At 27.5% G+C, this 21,473-nt stretch overlaps 1 protein-coding gene across 3 annotated transcripts in view; it reads left to right on the forward strand.

Annotated features, from left to right (window-relative positions):
- Nucleotides 1–19,191, forward strand: part of LOC126552009 (transcription factor MafB) — a 51,613-nt gene extending 32,422 nt beyond the window's left edge. For 2 of the 3 annotated variants that reach the window (XM_050206480.1, XM_050206479.1), the window contains exon 3: nt 3,114–5,832. The gene's annotated coding sequence lies outside the window, so the exon portion shown is untranslated. Of the gene's footprint in view, nt 1–3,113; nt 5,833–19,073 lie in introns of those variants that run through there. The other variant, XR_007605865.1, reaches the window with a different exon arrangement.
- The last annotated feature ends 2,282 nt before the right edge of the window (nt 19,192–21,473 follow it).

The raw sequence follows: 21,473 nt of genomic DNA on the forward strand, positions 1-21,473 counted from the left end.
CGGTACATTATGGTAACTGTAGGTCACCAAAGCTTTTTGTTTGTTTTGTAAAACAAAAATAATATATCATGCGAAGCCAAACCTGTGAACAACCGGCTGTATAATATTCGGCGTGTAGTTTTTAGAATTTTTTTTTAGTCAAAACAAGTTCATAAAAAGTAGTTTAAACATGTTTATTGGATATATTGTAAAGTGTATAGGTGCACTAATAATAACACTACGCCGCAGACACGAGCTGGTCTCGTTCGTTCGAAATAACAGTATATGATTACCGATTTGTTTATAGTTTTTGCAGAATACACGCGCTTAACTGTATCAAACTGATACATCGCAGTAGAATAATATCGCGTGTTAAAATATTACCAACACAGACAATAATTTAATTATAAATAGTTGAATAGTTTTTGAACAGACTAATTTAAATTATATGATAAGCCATCCGACTAGACTCAATTATAGTCTATGTGTAGACTATGAGATATGAAAAATATGTATTTGCAATTACCGAATGCGCTGTATTATCTCTAGGTAATGCTTATTTTGTATTTTATACGAGACACGAGTTACAATAAAAATATATTTGACTGTTCTGAAAATTCCACGAAACATACTTATTATAAAAATAAAATATAATATAACACAACTAATCTCTTGGAATACTATTTAAAATAAAAGTTATACATTATTTTATGTATGCGCATCTGTATATTATAATATGTAATATTTTATTTTAATAAATTAATATTTATTATTGTGCGAATACTTAACGACAATAAGACGGTCTTGGTAATAATTTGTTTTTTTTTTTTAATCTCGACAAGAACTCGGCAGTAAAGGCCATTAGTTACAGTCACTTGATTTCTAGTAAAACCCTTTAATTCATTTAAAGTATTTATTAAACGTTATAAATATAATTATTTTTAAATTATAATATTTTGTTGAGTAACTTGGTTGATTTAAAGAAGTTTAGAATTTCCTTTCTCTACTCAGGATAGGGTAAATACAGCGCTGAGGTTTTCTGTTATGTTTAAATTACGACTATCCTGCAGTTCATATCGTTTGCATTTAGTTAATAAATGGACAACTGTGAACGCTATGCCACCTGCTACTTCAAACATATGGGGTTCTTCTTTTGTCATTCCGTGGGTTAAGTCTTGTGTACCCGATTCTTAATCGATTAACGATTGATAACTGATAAGTTAATAAATTATTCGTTAAAATACTTATTATTGTTCTTTTTTTTCACATTAGATGACTAATTTAACATCGGTCATAAAATTATTATTTTATTTGCAAAATGTCAAATACTAATAGTGCAGTCTATAGTACCTATAGAAAAAACATTTAAATTGAGTGCATAATGACTAAAAAAAATTGTAATAGAGTAATGATTTCAGTTTTAAATAAGTCATGAACAATATCTTGTTTAATCAGGTATAATAGGTATACATTTGATCTGTATAAAATGTTTTTCTCCTAGGATAGCATTTTGGTCTTTGAATAGATATCGTGCAACAATAGTAGGTACAATAGTAGTATATATTTAATCCATAATTCCATAAATTTAATTTAATTTTGTCATATATTTTTGTTCACAGCTAAATAATGATGTTCTAAACTATCTAAACTCTAAATAAAGTGTTTAAAATAAGTGGGGTAATGGAACAGCAGAACTTCTTCAAATCATACATTTTAATAAGCTTCAAAAATATCGTTATAATCAGTTGAATTTTGAAAATTGGGTCTATTGACAACGTTAAAATATTTTCTCGATAATAAAATTATATGTATAGGTATTATATGTCCTAAAAAATGATGATTATTATAAAAACCAATTTGTTCCAAAACCGCATATGCCATGTATAGAAATAAATACACAACTGTTTCATAACGAATATATATTTTTACATTTTTCACAGTAAGAATTCACAACTCAATTGCTTTTTCTATAATAATAACGAATTTATTCAAATTTTAATTTTTTAAATTTTTAAGTAGGTATATTAAGGACAAAGTGTTTTCAATTTGAATCATCACAAGTCATCGTCACAAATCTAACAGTCTCCTTAAAATAAACGGTACCTTACATACACAATTAAATTTCTTAAAATTTCACTGATTAGAATTTGAATAAATTTATTGTTAAAGAAATAAATGGGGGTTAGCGTGCTTGACGTATACTTACGTATATATATATATATATATATATACAAACAGCAGTACGGTATATAACACGCGGTGCGTCTGTTAAACCATCGATTTCTATCTCGTTGCGGCGTTTAACACTGCAAATGACGGGGTGGTGCGACTTACCGTCCAAGTATGGCATGTATATGTGTGTGTGAGAGAGAGTACAGAGACTATACGCACGGGAAACAGTTATATCGTTCGATTGATGTGGGCGAAGTGTACGCACGCACACTCAAGCCGCTCTCTTCGGCAATGTAGTTTAGTGTGGTTAACTGACCGCCCGAGAATTGGCCATCGGTAACGACTCGCCATTCAGACCGAACGCGTTCTTCAGGACTCGAGCACACACAGGCGCTATTATGCGCTAATTGCGATTTTCGGGAGTTGGAATCGAAAGAAAACATTCTTTTTTTTTTTTTTTTTTGAGCGTGAAAAGGAGATATTCAACAACAGATTTAATATTATCTAACATTATTTTACACCGGTCAAAACCGTATTACGTATATATACCAAACTGCAGTTAGCATGCGAAATATATATATATGCTGGTACCTACATCAGACACTGTATCCAATTGAAGACGACATACCACGAAATTTATAAATTAACTATGATTTTCTAGTTTTACTGCACGTGCAATGTACCTAAAATAATATATTATTAAAATTATTATTATTGAATCTAATAAAAAATTATAGGTAATTGTTGTATATATTTTATACTTGGACTATTTTCTATTGGGGATTGTATTGCTATACTTATTCAATAGGTACAATTTCTGTACATAGTATTAAATTAAATTTAAGTAATATGTAAACGGTGTAAACAATATAATGACGGATTTAATACTTTTAACGTAATATATAATATACAATATAATATAATGCAAAATACAATATATAATGAGTAATTTTTTTTTCCAGGTGTCTACCAACGTCCGCCAACAATAATTACGGTTCACGAGCATCGCGAACTTGAAATCGTATACACAGATTAACTTCAATAACAAAAGGATAAGACTAATAAAGTAATTTGTTTTGTTTTGTTTTTTCAGTAGTTATATATTTATATTTTAATAGTGCCTATGCGGTTTTTTTTTTTTTTTTTTTTTATTTTGTTATTGTACAGTAATTATATTTCTGTTTTCCTTTTTAACGCCAAAGAATAACTTTTCCCGATAAGTATGACATAAACGTATACAATAATATTATACATTATGAAATCGGCGTACGCTTAATAATAATAATTATAATAATATACCAACTCATGTACACACGTTATGTAATTACACTTTATGTTTAAAAAATTTATGTAGGTAGGTAACTTAATCGTACCTATCCAGAAAGAATTATTGACTTTTCTCGTACACACCGAGGAGCGTACAATATTATAATATTGTTCTATTTTTACCATTAAAACAGTATAAAAATGTATGATAGGTATAAAACCTATAGGTGTTCGAATTTCACGAGAATAGTAAGATGTTTGTACATAACTAATATTTAATATTTTGAAAATTTTATAGTTACCCAGAAAACCGAAATTGTTACATAAATAACTATATACTACCGGTGTTCGTGTTATACACGTAGACATAATATGTATCATTTTTTTCATTACGGCGTCAATTTAATATTACCACGATTTAACAAAAACAGCCATTCCACCGTTCCGCGGTCACATAAACCACACCCACTCATCGCTCGTGTACGTATTATTCTAAACGTTTCCGAACATCCGAAACTAACATCGTAATGTTTTTTTCTTCCGATCATCCATAATTATTATTAAATAGATAAGAGTGGTATACGAACTACGACAAAAATATTTTTCACTCCAAACCCCATCGGAGTTGGCGCGTTTCCAAACATTATTTCTTTTACGGCCTATTGACCGTTTCGAGTATAGTCACTTTTCGACAATATTATAATGCTACGTTATAGTAGGTACCTATCAACAGTATCAACTACTACACTACTCTTAAACGCACCGGTCGAGATTTTCCCGTATATATTACGCGTAAATTATGTATATAATCGACGTATGACGTGCTCTTCTGGTATACGCAACGCATATAAAATAATAATAACGACATTTTTTTTCCACTCGTTCCCATTTAAAACTCACAATTATTGTACGCTTCACTAAATTATTGACAAATTAAATTTTCATACGCGATTTCGCCAAGTTAAATGCATTTCCTCCACAAGATGGGCATAAAGTATGATGTATCTACATTATTATTTAGACGATTATGTACTAAAATGTCTAAATACCAAAACCGAACACCAGTTTGTGTACAGATGTTTTTTCCATGTATATAACTTGTTTTTTATTATTATGATTATTATTAATACGCCGTTATTAAAGTAATATTTAAAAGATTTAAACGAAATAATTGTAAGACGCGACTTAAACTGGGCGCAGAAACGTACAAAGTGCTGTTTCACATACATATAAATATATATATACCTATGTGTATTGGCCAACGCCACAGTAATGTACACGCACAAACATCTGTTAAGTAAATAGTGCTAAAATGTTTATTTTATTATTATTATATTATTATTATTATTATTATTATTACTATTATTTATATACATATAAATAAAAGACAATTAGAAACGTTGAAAATTTGATTTAAAAATATATTTTACCGTCCCTTTTAATATTAATATATTATGTACATTGATCTAGAAGAAGTTTAAATCTCTAATAGGGTACTGATATTATTTATAATATTTATTTGATCCGAATCGTACAATCTGCGTATCGCACACTTTAACCACTGAACCATCCTTATGTTAATTTAACTTCTACCTAATTATCCGGGAATAAAACCTTGGGTGAAATTTTCTAATAATATGATATACAACCCTACACTTTAATGCCTAATTTTGACTGTTTACGAAGTTATAATTATTTACATAGTTATTTTCAATGTTTCAATGGCTCGGATAGTTTGCGTGAATGATATTTGTCAGACATTTGGCTCATGCAATTATCTGTATACAGAGAATATGTTAGCTAATACGTAATAAAAAAAAAAAATTAAAAAATATTTGTTTTCGAGGATGCAGGATAAATAATTTTTGCATTAGGTAACAATCGAATAAAATCACATCTCATGACTTCGTGTTAGATAAATTTAAGAGGCTTACGGGTGTCGCTGACTATATAATTGTCAGCTAACAGTTTTTGGCTCAGTAAAATATGTTAAAATATAATATCACGTTTATATACCCATCGTCATTCATCAGTGAAAAGTTTCTAATTCGTCTTCTATTTCTATGTTTCAACAACGGGCTTTGAATTCCAAAAAATGTTTGTATAATTTCTCTCAGCCTTTTTTTTTTTATTTAGAATTAGGTAATAATTAATGTTTTTTTTTATTATAATTATTATTATTATTATAAATGAGATTTGTTTATTTCGTTTTATTTTATTTTATTATTATTATTTTTTTTTTTCGTTTATACGTAATTGTTGTATAGTTGTTAAATATTGTTTTACACGATTGTATTACCTACATAAACTTTTGTAGGTTTGTCGTTTGCAATTGACGGTAATAATATTATTATTGATATGTGAATTATGCTGATAAGTTGATGTTAATAAAGTATGAAAAAATGGGCTACACGACGTTAACGGGTATTGTGTATATTAAACGATTCCCTATAAGTATAAATGTATAAAATATTGTATTTACTGCAATCTATATAATAACTGTGTACCTTACATTGTTACGAGTCGCGTGTTTTCTCTCCTGCGTCACATATATACTGTGCACACAAGACGTATACAGCCTATCCTGCGGCAGAATAACCGCAGACTCTGCAGGAAAACGTATAATAATATGAGAATCATAACATAACAATAATATATTATAATCACGGCGTCGAAAAGTCGAAGTGTCACACAATGTGATATTAATATCACATGATATTTATACGTATCAATATTATAATACTGTGTTTGGTTTTCAAAAATCGGACGTGCTTATTTGCTAATCGTTATCGCTTATTTAGTCCAGTACACACGGTATAAACCTAACCCATGAGTATGTATACTGTATTAAAACGCCAATTATACATACTAATAAGTAATAAGTAATAGTACGTCCAACACATTATATACGTGTATATACTAGTATTTATACTATTTGGTTGTTGATATCGTACCGTACAGATCGTATATCGACAAACCAAAATTATATTATTATACGAGTGGTGCGAACAAAAATCACACACGAAAAAAAAAAATTAAAAATCGCGTTCGACGATATTTACAATAATAAATTATAAATACGTAATACAATAATAATATAATATGTTTGTGAATATATGTACACCGTACGATAACATGGCTCACATTCATAACTGTATCAATTTCTGTTTGCATACAATACATAATATTTATAACGTTATTTTAAAATATGACATGCCAAAAATTAACTAAAACGTTCGAAATACAACATTTCTTTTTATTGTTATAATTCAAAGATTTAATTAAATATTTATAACGTAGTTAAAAAAGTAAGGTTGATTTTTTTTTTATCGATTTCCTTATTTTTACAATTTCTTTATTTGTACTTACCTTTTACAAACCTACAATCAAAAGACAAAAACCCAATATGTTTGTGATAAGTGAAACATATAAGTACCTATACTTATTAAGTATTTACAATTAAATACTGAATTATTACATACAAGACACGACAATAACACTCAATGCAAAGGATATAAAAATGTGTATCATAGGAGGAGCTAGGGGGTAGGATAAACGATGCGGCATCTCTAAACGAAAAAAAAGTTCTTTACATATGACGCGTTTTTAGAATCTAAGAGTCATTGTACAAGTAACAATTGAGGTAACCTGACAATTTTTAGTTTTATAATAATTTTATAATGTGACTTATTCAGCTAAATACAATACATAGAAAAGTACAGTAATATATTAAAATAGGGGAGGAGTATTAATATTCCCAAAACTATTTGCACTTCCTAAACACGAAAGCTGGCTCCGGCAATGATATGCACAGACGCATAGTCTATTATTAAAAATATAGTCTTATTTTGTATTTATATTTTGTATTATGTAATTTATAACAGTACCTACTATTCTATCTGGAGTATTTCAAAATATGTGAAAAATATGGTATTTTTCAAATTTGATTCCTATATAAGTTAGCCTATACTCTTGCTCGCTGGTGTCTGTCGATCTCAATGACAATATTAATATTGTTTTTTCCTTTGCGATAATTATTATATTTATAATGTACTACACGTGGGCAGTAAAATTTCAAACGCCGCAAACCACAGACTCCAAACTATACGGTACAGCACATAGAATGACACACATACTTACATACATATATTATAGGTCACTCGATATACGCGCGATTTTACGTGGTAGCCTTTACCGGTGTTCCTATATATATATAATATGTATATAGCTGTCGTAATAATATATATTAGGTACTTACGATACGTGTAATGTGTGTTTGTGTGTGTGTGTTAGGCTAACCGGACTTACTATCAACCTTGGACCCGACCGTATAGCATATATATATATATATATATATGTAATATGTATATATATACCTATATAAACAATAAATACATATATATATATAAATATAATCATATAATATATAATATCGCTACACCGTGTCGTTATCGATAGTTGACGCTAGTTGTTTACTCTCCACAACACGACTTATTGTTTTATGTGTACGTATACTCTAACAATATGTAATATATCGTGTATTTTTATTTTTAAAGAAGTAATTATATGTAATTAAAAATATTTTTTTTTCGTTTCATGAATATTATTTAGTTTGTCACCAAAACCATTTCGTGTATACGGCTTTAAAAAATTATGTATGTGTGTGTATATGTAGGTACAAGCAAAATATGACTTCACACAATTCGGTATTATTGCACATATTTTGCACGTGCACATTTTATGATCAAACGTTTAAAAAATTAAAAATGTATAACCGGTATTATTTAACCGTACTGTTGAACATTTTACACTAAACTATTGGGTTAATGTGTTTTTATATTTAGACTATCACACACTATCAATTATTAAATTAAGACGTGAATAAACAATATTAAATTACAATAAATAATCACTCAATGATAATTTAGCTCTGTATATTATTTTCAATAATTTCCATATTATATTAATTTTCAATACCTACTATAAATAAAAATATTTTTCTCCTTTCGTTCAAAGTTATATCAAAGTAGTTTACATAAGATAAATGTTGTTGACATTTAAGTATAAATTACCACGGATTAATATTATAATTATTACCTATTATTAATATTAATCCGTGTAAATTACTGAAGTTTAAATCTTTATAGAAAATAATACATCACACACGTACAACGGCGCATATGTGTGGTGAATTTAGTAAATAACTATCCAAATAATTGTAAACTTATAAATTTTGATAAGAAACTTGACGATACAAATTTTTTAAGATCCATCATTATATCTAACTCAGGCTAAGCACGCATAGATAAGTTAATATTATATGTATTAAGAATACAATTCTTGATATATTTATTAAAATATATTCTATCGAATATATAGGGTGGGGCAGTGAATCGGAGGATTTTAAAATAAATATGAAAAGCCCTGTAATTGATATGTGCGTACTAAAACTATAAAATTATGTTCACCATAAATAAACGTTTAGTCATCATGAATTATTGGACCGCACAGCAACGTTCCTCTAAAGCAGCGGTTCTCAACCTGGGGTACACGTACCCCTCCTATAAGGGTACGTGACATGAACTCAAAGGATACGCAAAAAAATTATTTTTCGTTTATTTATATTCTAAATTGATGTTTGGAGCATATGAAATAGTGGTGAGAGAGGTCAAGGGGTACGTATATGAAAAAAAGTTAAGAACCGCGCTGCTCTAAAGTAACGGTTTGGAGCGCTTTATCTTTTACAGGAATCATAGGGCCGTATTTTTTCGATAACGAACGTGGACCATCTTGCAAATATCATTTATAAAAATTAATTAACAAATTAACACTTCATCAATACTATTTTATATATTTTCAGGTTATACAAATATATTTGTTAAAAAAATACTTGTTTGGTTTTTATAATTATTTTAAAATCGCCCGATTCACTGCCCCACTCTGTATAAAAAAATATTGTTTTTGGAATAAAATATCCCAGACAATTTTAACCACGTAAACGTTGTATTCCACTCGGTAGTAGGTATTACTTTGATTTCAATGTTTTCCTAAAAAATCAATAATAGGTACATGATAAATGTCAACACAATTTTTTTTTTTTTTTTTAAATACCATTAGATTGAATTTATATAATTTCAGTGAAAGGGTTTTAATAATAAATTAAATAATGGTGAACATTATTATAATAGTACATGCCAATAAATATAATTACCTAATAAAGTAATAAATAATAAATTTCAATATTATACAATATTTTAATTATTAAGTAAAATCCTGCAGTGCACATTAGGGTGGATCGAATTAATGTGCACTGCACATTCGTTGAAAACTCAAAACGACGAATCGACGAACAATTCCGCCAAAACAACGATGGCGTTAAAAAATTGATTTGTACAATTGTATAATTACGTGACACAATAAATTATGAATACAAAAATACTTAATATGCGAAAAGCACACATAAAACCAACTATTTCGAGAAAACTTTTATATTCTTCGTTAACACAGAATATATTATTTTGTTTTTAACATTATCGAAATTGTTATTATTTATTTGCTTAAATTAATATTCGTAATATTTTCTAAGACATTATTTTGATTATAATTTACATTAGAGTTTTTACAATCATTAAAAAACGGACTATTAAATAGCATTATTTGTATTATAATGTTTATAATATATAAATACAATATTTATTTAATTATCTATAGAGTATAGACTTTAAATATGTCACAAAACAAAAATCATAATATACATAGACAAAACTACGTCGAAGAAGCAATGAGAAATTGTGTTCTATAAAGCTTAATAATGTATTAAATATTAATATATTATTGTGGGATTGCTTCTTAAACATGGTTTAGTATCCTATTACATTTTATTAAACAATTGAATTACCTTATCAATTTTTCACGGAACTCGACGTATTTTGTAATTGATTTTTTTTTTTATTTATTATAAAATAATTGTTACAATAATTAGATAATATTACAATAAATTAACGATGCAAAATATGATATTTTTCAAATAATTAAATTTTTTTTTTTGAATGTATAGTTTAATTTATTTTTGTTTACTATTATTCTGAAACTAAATATTTTATTTGTTTTTTTATTTATTTTTTTTTTTGTATGTGTGTGTGTAAATATTAATAAGTAAGAATGGCTTTCATTTTATCTATTAAGCTGCTTTGTTCTGTCCTCCTAAACTATCAAAGTGGTTTTAGTTATAATAGGCTTATTTAATATATATTTTCCATGCATTTTTTTAACGCACACATACTGGTCATCTTAACTATTTTCAAGCATATAATATAATATTATCGTGGATATTTTTAAATTTAATGTAGAATCCATTTTCAGAAAGTCATATTTTCTAATTTTAGTCTTCATCGTGTAATATGACTTTAACATTTAACACCTGCATTCTTATTGGTGCGACTATATTATATATTTACTACTATAATCGTATAGAGATGGGAGAGGTCGTGCAGGGGCGCTATGTCTAAAGCGCCAGTATCAGATTTCTGTTGAAAGATTTATTTCAAATCACCAGTCCGTAAAACGTTTACGAGTCACCTTCATAAATGTTCACAAAAAAAAAATAAAAACTTAAAGTTCAAAAAACCGAAACGGTCTCTTACACCCAAGGAGACACTATATAATTGGACTGTAGTGTTATAACTCTAAAGCCAGGATTTAAATGAAAGTAAATTGTTTTTCTGAGTATATTATAGTATACACTATATACATGTATTCCGAGTACATAATTCGTTTCGTGTACTTTACAGATTCTTCAAAGGTGACACTTTTATTTAAGGTTATTTGAACTCATTTAAGTATACTTTTTATCTATTGTGCGTCCATTCAAATTCGGTATTTTATTGTTGTATTATTCGTAGTTTGACTAAGATAAATATAAGTGTATTAAGAATGCCAAAAATTAAGCCATCGTTTTGTTCTCGCCTGCTTACATATCAAAAAAAAAAAAAAAAAATTGGGAAATTTTTTAAGGACGATTGCGTTGAAACGAAATTTCTGGTTATATTTAAAAATAATAAATCGCGAAAGTCTTTAGGTATTTAAATCCGGGCACTGATTTTGACATAAACTCACGTCCAATATATAAAGTTCTTCGACAACCCGAGCCTGCAACGATGTCAACGGATATACCTACGCACTACAAAAACATATTATTACGATAACGACTGCCGCTCGTCGAAATAATAAACTATTGTCTATTACCACCGGTACATATTATACCGCCTCGGGGACAATCTGTGCGTGAATATCTTTACGTTATATACAGTGTCTGTCTGTCAAGTGCGTTGCGGCGCGGCCCCGCGACGTCGTACACCCTTCCCAACGCCACCACACGCCCTCCCGACACTACTACCCTTCATATAATATATACGCTACGGCCGCCGCCGCCCCCGCCTCTGCCAAGAGGGTATATAAATCGTATAATATAGTGTCTATATATATATATATATACGACGAAACGCGTCGTGACGTCACAACGAGCTGAAATTTTTCCGATTTTACATCACTGATACATCACGTTTGCGCCGAAGGGTCCTCCACGGTCGGTCGCGTTCTCCTATACAGTACCTCCACCGCTGCTATACAGACGCACGCCAGTCCGTGACATTTTATTAGTTTGCCGCCGTATTGTTATATAATAATAATAATAATAATAATAGTGTGTCATACGCCGAGATCGTCATCGTACACATCTACGCGTAGAAGACGACGGCGATGTATAAATAATATAATAATTTAATACGTCGGTGTCTGTGACCACAGCTTTTTCCGGAGCTTTCCCAGACGAAGACATATGGACCACATCATTGCCGGTTACGACCTCGTCAAGTCCGCGTGGTTCGAACACGACGGTCCCGCGTGCAGAATGTCCGCAAAAGTGTCAACCGATACTATAACTGGAACGCCGTTATATAACCGCGGTCCGGTGGTTTTTTCGAATTGAGAAATAACCCTGCACAATCAGTACCCAAGAAGCGACTTTGATGTCCTCGTTGCAGTTGTTCGCGAGTTTTGTTCTTTTGAGCATCGCTTTATTATTAAAACAACTTGCAATAATTATATGCAAGTCGATCTATCGATTATGGTCACTATCCATATATTCACTTGAAAATATTATTTTATTCGAATTCTGATATTTGATGAACATTTTTAAATGAGCATACTTAAGGACCATATTTTAAACTGATATTTGAATTTGTATACAGTTTAAAAAGTGTGCTATGGCGATACCAATATATTTTTAACCCCTTTTCCAGTAAATTGTGAAGCACATGTATTTTATGAAAACGTTGATGGATTTAAATCAAAATTCGAACAAGTAGTTTTGAGTTGGTATTTAACTTTTTGGGAAATGATAATTGATTTAGAAGATCTTGATGATTTGAACATTTAGTAATTATAAATATCAAATAGGTACATGAAGTACTATAAATTGTAAAAGTTATAAAAATTTACCGAGTATAATAAATACTATAGATTCAATATTAGGTACATAATAACAATGTGTAGTATAATATAATATAATACAATATAATATTATATTTTGATTTTTTTTAAATAATTTTCAAATTAATATTATTCTTATTAATACCTACATCCATTTTAATAACTCAGAAACTACTAGTTTGATTTTTAATATATATTCATCAGCATATATAGATTGGTTCTCATTTGGAAAAAAATACTCAGAAATATTTTTTAAATAATATAAAAATTTAAAACGCCAAAAATATTGTCATTTAAAAATTCCAAAAACCAGAACTTGATTTATTATTAGAGGAAAATAATAAGGTTTAGCATACTTGGTAAATCATCTAAAGGATTTTCTAAAGAATGCAAATGAGTGGGCAGAAATAAAAATAATATTTTTCGACGAAAATAAGTTTCTCACTTATACGTATTTTATCGTTTACTGATTATTTCCATGAAATACAAACCTCTATATCTTATACCTGTTACCCAGTGGGTGCTACCCACCCAAGTTAAATACACCTATGTCATATATATTTAAAAATCGAACAGATCGAATTTTTACCTCGTGGTGAGTACAATTATAATATATAAACGCGAATACATAAAAATAGGTTTCTAATATAATTTAATACTATTTTGACATTGGAATATTATTCCATTTAATGCATTATCATTTATGACAATTTAGAAGATTTTTTTATTTTTTTTACCATTCATTCGTTTAGAAAGAGATTATTGCAGTTCATTGTGTCATTGTGGTACCTATTGGTTGTTATTATGGGAACTTAGTTTATACGTTGGCTGCAGTATGAATATGATAATGTGCATATTATTATGTTCCCACTCGTTCTCGGAAATATAATATAAAATGCTTATCAAATAGTGATTCAGTGATCTTTTACTTCGGTAGAAAATTATTATTAAAGTAATACAGTTAATGTGATTGTAGATAAATGGATATTTCAAGATAAGAACTTCAAAGGAACTTTTTTATATTATTTAAGGTATAATTTGATCAAAACAAATTTTTAAATTCATCCAATGATAACGTGTTTTAAACACATATTATATCTGTTCATAATATATGCAATATGCATATTATAAATGTTAGGTACTTTAATGTTATTTGTACTATAATCTTTTGAAATAGCTAATCTAAATAATTTCTATCATAAATTAAACTATCATTACTACAGCTATCGCTTCTTAATATAATATTTTAAAAAGTTTATATCATTGAGATTTTTTTTTTTTTAATCGTATGATATATTATTTGTTATACTATTTTTGACTGTATACAGTATATATTATGTAAAAAAAAAGGTTTTTTAAGTGATATCCATGTTGTTGTGGAGTAATACAATATATATTCCAAGTTAAAACGTACAACGGGCAATCACTTTATCGTTTATAGTAAATAGTTAATACTATTATTATTTATATTTTGAGTCTATAAATTATCTTTTAATACCGATAACTCAGTAAAAAAAATGGTTTGCTTATCAAACCATATCAGTTGATTTATTCTAACTTATTTCTAACAAATTTAATGTCAGTGTAAAGCCAAAATTAAACATTAATTGAATTGTTTAAAATTTGAATACACATTATTCTTAATATACATTATACATATCAGATAGATAAGACCTTCCTACTTTTAAGTTGGGGAATAATAAAAATCGTATTTGTATATCATACAAATATATTATGCTAATTTCTGACATAAATTATTAATTTTCAACACAAGTTTTTCTTAAAGAAGGTGAGCAAACTAATACTTTATTATTGTTATTTAAGAATAATATGTAAAAGCTTTTATTTTTCTGTTCAAAACTATCAAATTAAAAATCGTAATATAATATCTTTAGCTATGGCTCAGGTTAAAATATTCGCCTATTTTTTAAATTTAAAATAACCCGTAGGCAGTGGCCACAGTGGTTATTGAGATAAATTGCAGACACATTATAATCTTTATTAGTATAAATAAATATAAAATTTAAAAAAAGATTAAACTAAGTTTGAGAGGGTTTTCTAATTTAGTGAGTAGATTAGTGGCTTAGTTGAAGTTGATGATGGCGGAGATATAGTCGGGGTCTTGATTGAGCAATTCGGCTAGTGATTCCAAAAGTTTAGAATTTTCTTTTTCCCCAGTATATCTTATATAAGTTTGATATTCGGTGGAAATATGTTTTATATTGATGTGAATCACATGTGGGAAGTGTATATTGGGGTGTTCTATTTTACCATTAGAAAGCCGTGTGATATTTTTTGTGTAGCCAATTCTGAGTCTTTTGATAATTACCTACCTACTTCAAACTTTCTAGATAACTTAAAGAAAAATGACTAATATAATTATTATTTTGTTTGATTTCATGAAGTTTAATGAAACAACCATTTATGGTGCAATTTAATTATATAAAATTATTTTTTATTGAACTTAGTACACATATGAATATGTCTCTGAGAACGACGATTTAATATAAAGATAACTGTATGTATTGAACTGAATTTTTGACCTGTTAGATTCAATATAGTGTAGCCGGGATTCCGGAATATTTTAATTTTGAAGTTATTATTTTAGAGATTGTAAATTTTGGATATGTAAACTTTACTGATGTCTGAAGAATTATTGACATTTTTATAATTATTGATTGTACTAAAAGTCAGTGAAAACCATTGTGTCTTAAAGATTATGATTTTTAACAAAATCAAGATCTTTGAAAATATTTACATATCGACTGCGCAGTGAATACTGAAAATGATTTTAGAATCTTTAACTACATAGTTTCTAATTTTATCTATTCCAGTTCTTGAAATTAAAGAAATTGTGTTCTACAAAAAGTTTGAGTAGAGTACCTAAAATTAGAGAAGAAGAATAAAATTAAGCACGTTCTTCAATCAACCTATACAATTATAAATATATAAAAAACGTTAAAAAATGCGTTATTACTTTAATAGTAATCAAAACAAATGGTGCGTGACAAACCTAATACACTATAAACGTATACTATTTATTTTGTCTTATCCAATTTATAATTTACTATAAATAACATAATATAGAATCCATGTTTCCTAACCTTAATTAATATATTCAACTATATTACTTATGTTGAACTTGAACATGAGATTAAACTATTGGTACACATTAGGTATACAACTCAAATATAAGTAATAATATTAGTATATTCCAACTCAACGAAGTCTATAACATCGTTATTATTATTGAAATTTGTAGCGTGAGGAATGAAATAAATTATGTAATTTCGTATATTAAAACACATCGATCGGGTAATGTTCATAAGTATGGTGTACATACACCCAACTTGGTTTTCGAAGTAGAATAAACAGACTAAACAAATGAATCAATACGGCGAACTCGTAGTATTATATGTGCAGACACGCATACATAATATTATTATTATTTCGTATATGTATAATATCAATTGTCGTGGAGTATATAGTGATTTTAACGTGCAACACTATATTAGAAATGAATTATGACTCATAATATTTCAAAAAAAAAAAAAAAAAAATTAATAAATAAAAAAAATCGAGTGACCACTATATTAACTTTTTGTAACGCGCAATACGAATTTATTAATTCGTCACATGCATATGTATAAATGTATATTATATACATTATTGTTGTGTGTGCGAGTTGTGCCTCAACATAAAATATAATTATTTTACAATATCACAGATTTTATCGTTTTTAGTCGTCTTATAAACGCACCAGTTGTACACAAACATTTCCACTAAATCATATTAAATGGTCAGTGTTTTGACTATGATCCGTGAATATTTTAGGGATTTATTATATAAACTCAAACACGACGACGGCAAACAGTTCTTTTGTTTCGTGTGTTTGATTCGACTCCAAAAAAAAAAACAAAAATCGAGATGGTCCAGAAATCATTTCACCGTTCTAAACAAAAATAATATTATAAAAAACCCTAATACGTATTTGTTTTATTTTTCGTTATATACGTATACATGTTTTTTATCGGCCACACAAATTCAATTGTATAGTACGTGCGGTTAAAACATCGGCTGACCACTTTATTGACAGTGTTTTGTCTAAAAGGACATTGTAAGGGATTAGTTATGGCCGACACACGCATATATTATAGTTCAATAGTATCTATTATTATTATTCGTTCCCGTTTGGGTATACAAACGCGCGACATTATACGCCGGTCATAAGTCTCGCATCATTACACGCGTACCCATAATTCACCCGATCTTTCAAACAAAAATATTCCACAGCGTTTTCTTTTCAGTTTATTTTGTTTTAATAATAGTCTCCGTGAGTATAAGAACTCTAAACAAGTTTGGAACTCGCGTTGCAATTTATTGGCGCTCATAAAATATTGCAAACATTATATTATTATACTATACTATACTATATGTAGTACTTTATTACTATATATATTATATATACATTGAAATCTACTTATAATAATCTGAGTCACTTAAATATACTAAAAATGTATTATTAATTTTTTATATAAATTTTAGACGATTAAAAAGAAATTGTATTTTAATATAAGACGATAAAAAATATTCATCTCTCAAGGTCAATGTATATATGTCTTATAATATGTACATTTTTATACATTATTATGACTATATAGGTATTAATATTTTATTGTCTCGAGTCCGGTGTCAACCGAAAATGGTGTGAATAGGTTTGTGTCGTTTGTGATATAAATACTAATAGCAACTTAAAACTAATTGAAATATTTTAACATCTCATTGTACATAAAGAATAATTATATTCACAAAGGTAAAAAATTAAAAATATTTACAATTAATGATTTTAAATTAATGTGATTGAAGATTGAACTATAATCGTTAGAGAAAAAATCAGTTAATTTTATTAATTATCAGTTTTTTTTTTAACTGAACTTATAATGAATATTATTAAAATTGATTCGATTTGTTTTAATTGATAGTTTTATAAGAAAAATATGTAATTATAATAAATTACTGTTCTTTATTAAAAAAAATTAAATGCTTATAAAGTGATTTTAATCCAAATATACATAATATGTATCACTGGCATGCTTTTCACACGACTATACCCACCGAGTACCGACCAACGTTATACATAAAATATTAAATACCTATACCGATACAGTAAATGATATGCTTATGGCAAACAACCATGAGTAAGATGGAATTAAGTCTTTAAATTGTATTATACTGAACTTGGTAGTATTTATCTATTTTTCATTGATATGCACGTAGAATTATTATTCATCTATATTCTATAGTGTACATTTTAAACTTATTTGTAGCTCTATTTTTATTTATTAGACTTAATGTATGTAACGTTATGTAAAGGCATGGTTTTATACAATACGAGTTGTTGAAAACGTTGGATTAATTATTAAATAAAAAATAGGAGTACCAATAGATATTTATTGTTTCATTTAGTTTTTATGATTTCTCAATGAGTATGAGTAGTTAATTCTTGCTTATCAACATGATGTTTTTAAATATTTTTATATATGAATATCTTATAGGTAGGTTAGCTTAACCTAGGTTAGTTTGTGTTGTATGTATAACAAATATTTTACTATAATCGTTTATAGTTAAGAAAAACCCAGTGCAGAGGTTAAACGTGTACACTGATAAAACGATATAGGTACCTAGTTTTACTTATTTTTTTTTAGATTATATATTAACGTATTTTATTGCTAATTTATTTGTTCAATATTAGAAACCTACTCAAAAACCATGCAATTATTTTTTTTGCTTAAAATTTAAAATGAAATTGGAACTTCTTAATTGAAATTAAATTCTAAAATTGTATTAATTTTAAGTACAAAAATCTTCAGTCGTAATTCATAGATATTTAATACATATTTAATATTTATGTCACAATAATAAATAAAGTTAAGCTTTTTAGACATAGAAATATGTTTGTGTTATATATTTTTACGTTAAAATTAATTTTTTCAGTGTTAAGTATCTCAGAATTATAACTGATCAATTATCAATTTTATAACTACTTAATTACGCATAAAAATAATCTATTTCTGTCAAAGTTCTATATTAACGATGTTATTATATACGATAATTATTATAAATGATTATAAATTTTAATTAATTTAATTATATATATTATGTTACAGGTTATGGATTATATATGTAATATATGGTTATATGAACATATGAATATATGATAAGAATAAAAGATATCAACAGTTAATTTATTTTTGGATATTTGCAACTATAAATTAAGTAAGTCATAAATGTATACTACATACATTATGGTAGATAAACAAATCTAATTCGAACCATAAGTATTGTTTTGATATATTTTATATGCAATTTTTTAAGATTTTAAACATCAAATCATTTTTGTTATAAATATTGTAGGCATATTTAACATAAATATTTGTATATATTGTATAATATGTTTTATTAAGTTATTGTATAACTCAAAAATTTTTTAAATTGTAAAGTTTATTGTTGAATAACTATCATTGGAAAACTAAATAGTAATAGCAAATATTACATTTATGTATTTTATCTATTTATTTTGAACTTTGTAGCTATAATTAAAGTTGTCACTTAATTTTACTGTACACTTTTGATTAACTTTGCATCGAAGAGAATGATATACAAAATAAATAGTGATTTATACGAAAAACGTTTTAACTATTATAATTTATAAATTTATAATATACCTATAGAAATAAAGTCTATTATATTAAAATATTAAATACAGACCCCCAGGTTGATAAACGCTGGTCTAGACCAGTGGTGCGCAACGTGGGGGTCGCGACCCCTAAGGGGGTCGTGAAATTTTTTGGGAGGGTCGCCAAAAATTTTACACCAAATGGAAAAGTTATATATTATATAGTATGTATATTATTTTATACATATATTTTAATTTAGAAATATTAAAATTAACGATTTAATTTATATGAATAATATGTTTGTATTAAATGTATACATTAATAGTATTGAGTAAATATATATTATACTTTTACATAATGTTGGTAGGTAGGGGCGGGGGTCGTATTATCAAAATAAATAATTTTGGGGGTCGTGGACCAAAAAAGATTGCGCACCACTGGTCTAGACGACTTATTTGCAAGTGGGTTATGACTAGGATTACGATTTTAATACGCTAAAAAATTATGGTACTATATGAAAAAATGGTTTTAGAAAAATGCACTATAAAAATGCGTTAAAAATTATTTATTGTATTTTAAAAATTATATTATAATTCATAAAAATCTTACTACGGCTTTATTTATTTAACATAATAATAATAAAACATAGCAATATGAGAACAGTAATTAATGAATATATTATGTTCTATTTATATTACACGTTTGACACTATCTGATAAAATAGGTATACATGGCCGACGTGTGCTTACTATTATTACAACAACAATAACTTAGTAGGTATAATAATTTTGACGTTTTGAATCAATTCAACAAATATTTAAGAACTTATACATAAATTATGAAAAATGTTCTACAAGCTTGAAAAGTACCTTAAAAATATCAAAAAATACCCTAAAAATTAATTTAAAGTTTAATTTGTCAAAAAATACAAAATAAAAACTACATAAAAATAATCAGTATGGCCTGGAACAAATTTTCTACTTATGAACCTACAATCTACATGCTGAAAAATCAGGGGAAAATTGACATTGCATCAAAATCCCAGCCTTAATTATGACGAACAAGATATTGTTCCTGAAGAGGTTCTATATAACAGTCTGAGGAGATTCGGCAGTAATTCATTGTCGATCGATTTTTATGTGATCAACTAACAATGTTTTAAAGATAGGCTTTTGATACTATCGAACTATCGTAAATTCATGTAGACGACGTTGATACGAAATATTATACTATATGCGTACTATACTAGGTGAACTTTTAACGATTGATTCATTATTTCAAAAACTATTAACATTTTTGGAAATATTTTTTTACACAGTTTTTAAAACAATAGTTTTCTAAATAAATACATATTTATCATTTTTCATTGTGCCTAATCATTTTTAATCATTTTTTTATAATCCAATATTATAATTTCTTATTCCAAAGGAAATATTTCGAATTTTGAACAAAGATCTCGCGAGTATACTTTTAAAGTTTTAATTAGCAGAATGGAGTGATACAGGGATACCCAACACGCTCAACAAAACTTTAAATACTGTGATAACACTGTACCTACTATAGTCTAAAATTTGATTTTTATAGATCGAAACACTCCGAATAATATTCAAGCTCAAAATACGAAATCAAAAATAGACGTGGCCATGTCATTCAAAAGAGCATACAACTTAGTAATTAATAGTAAAAAATATAATCGTTTTCCTAAAACGTCGTGCAGCGTGTTTATAGTAACGGCGGACTCAATATATTGTTTTAAAAATAAATATTTTCAAAGACTTTTGGAAATACAGAGTGTAGTAGTCTCACGTCGAATCGATCACTATATTATAGTATTATAGTATTCGTATAATACAATAATATGCGTGTTTAATATAATGGTATATAATGCGC

The sequence above is a fragment of the Aphis gossypii genome, chromosome X, assembly GCF_020184175.1.
Source record: "Aphis gossypii isolate Hap1 chromosome X, ASM2018417v2, whole genome shotgun sequence".
In the NCBI taxonomy this organism is placed as follows: domain Eukaryota; kingdom Metazoa; phylum Arthropoda; class Insecta; order Hemiptera; family Aphididae; genus Aphis; species Aphis gossypii.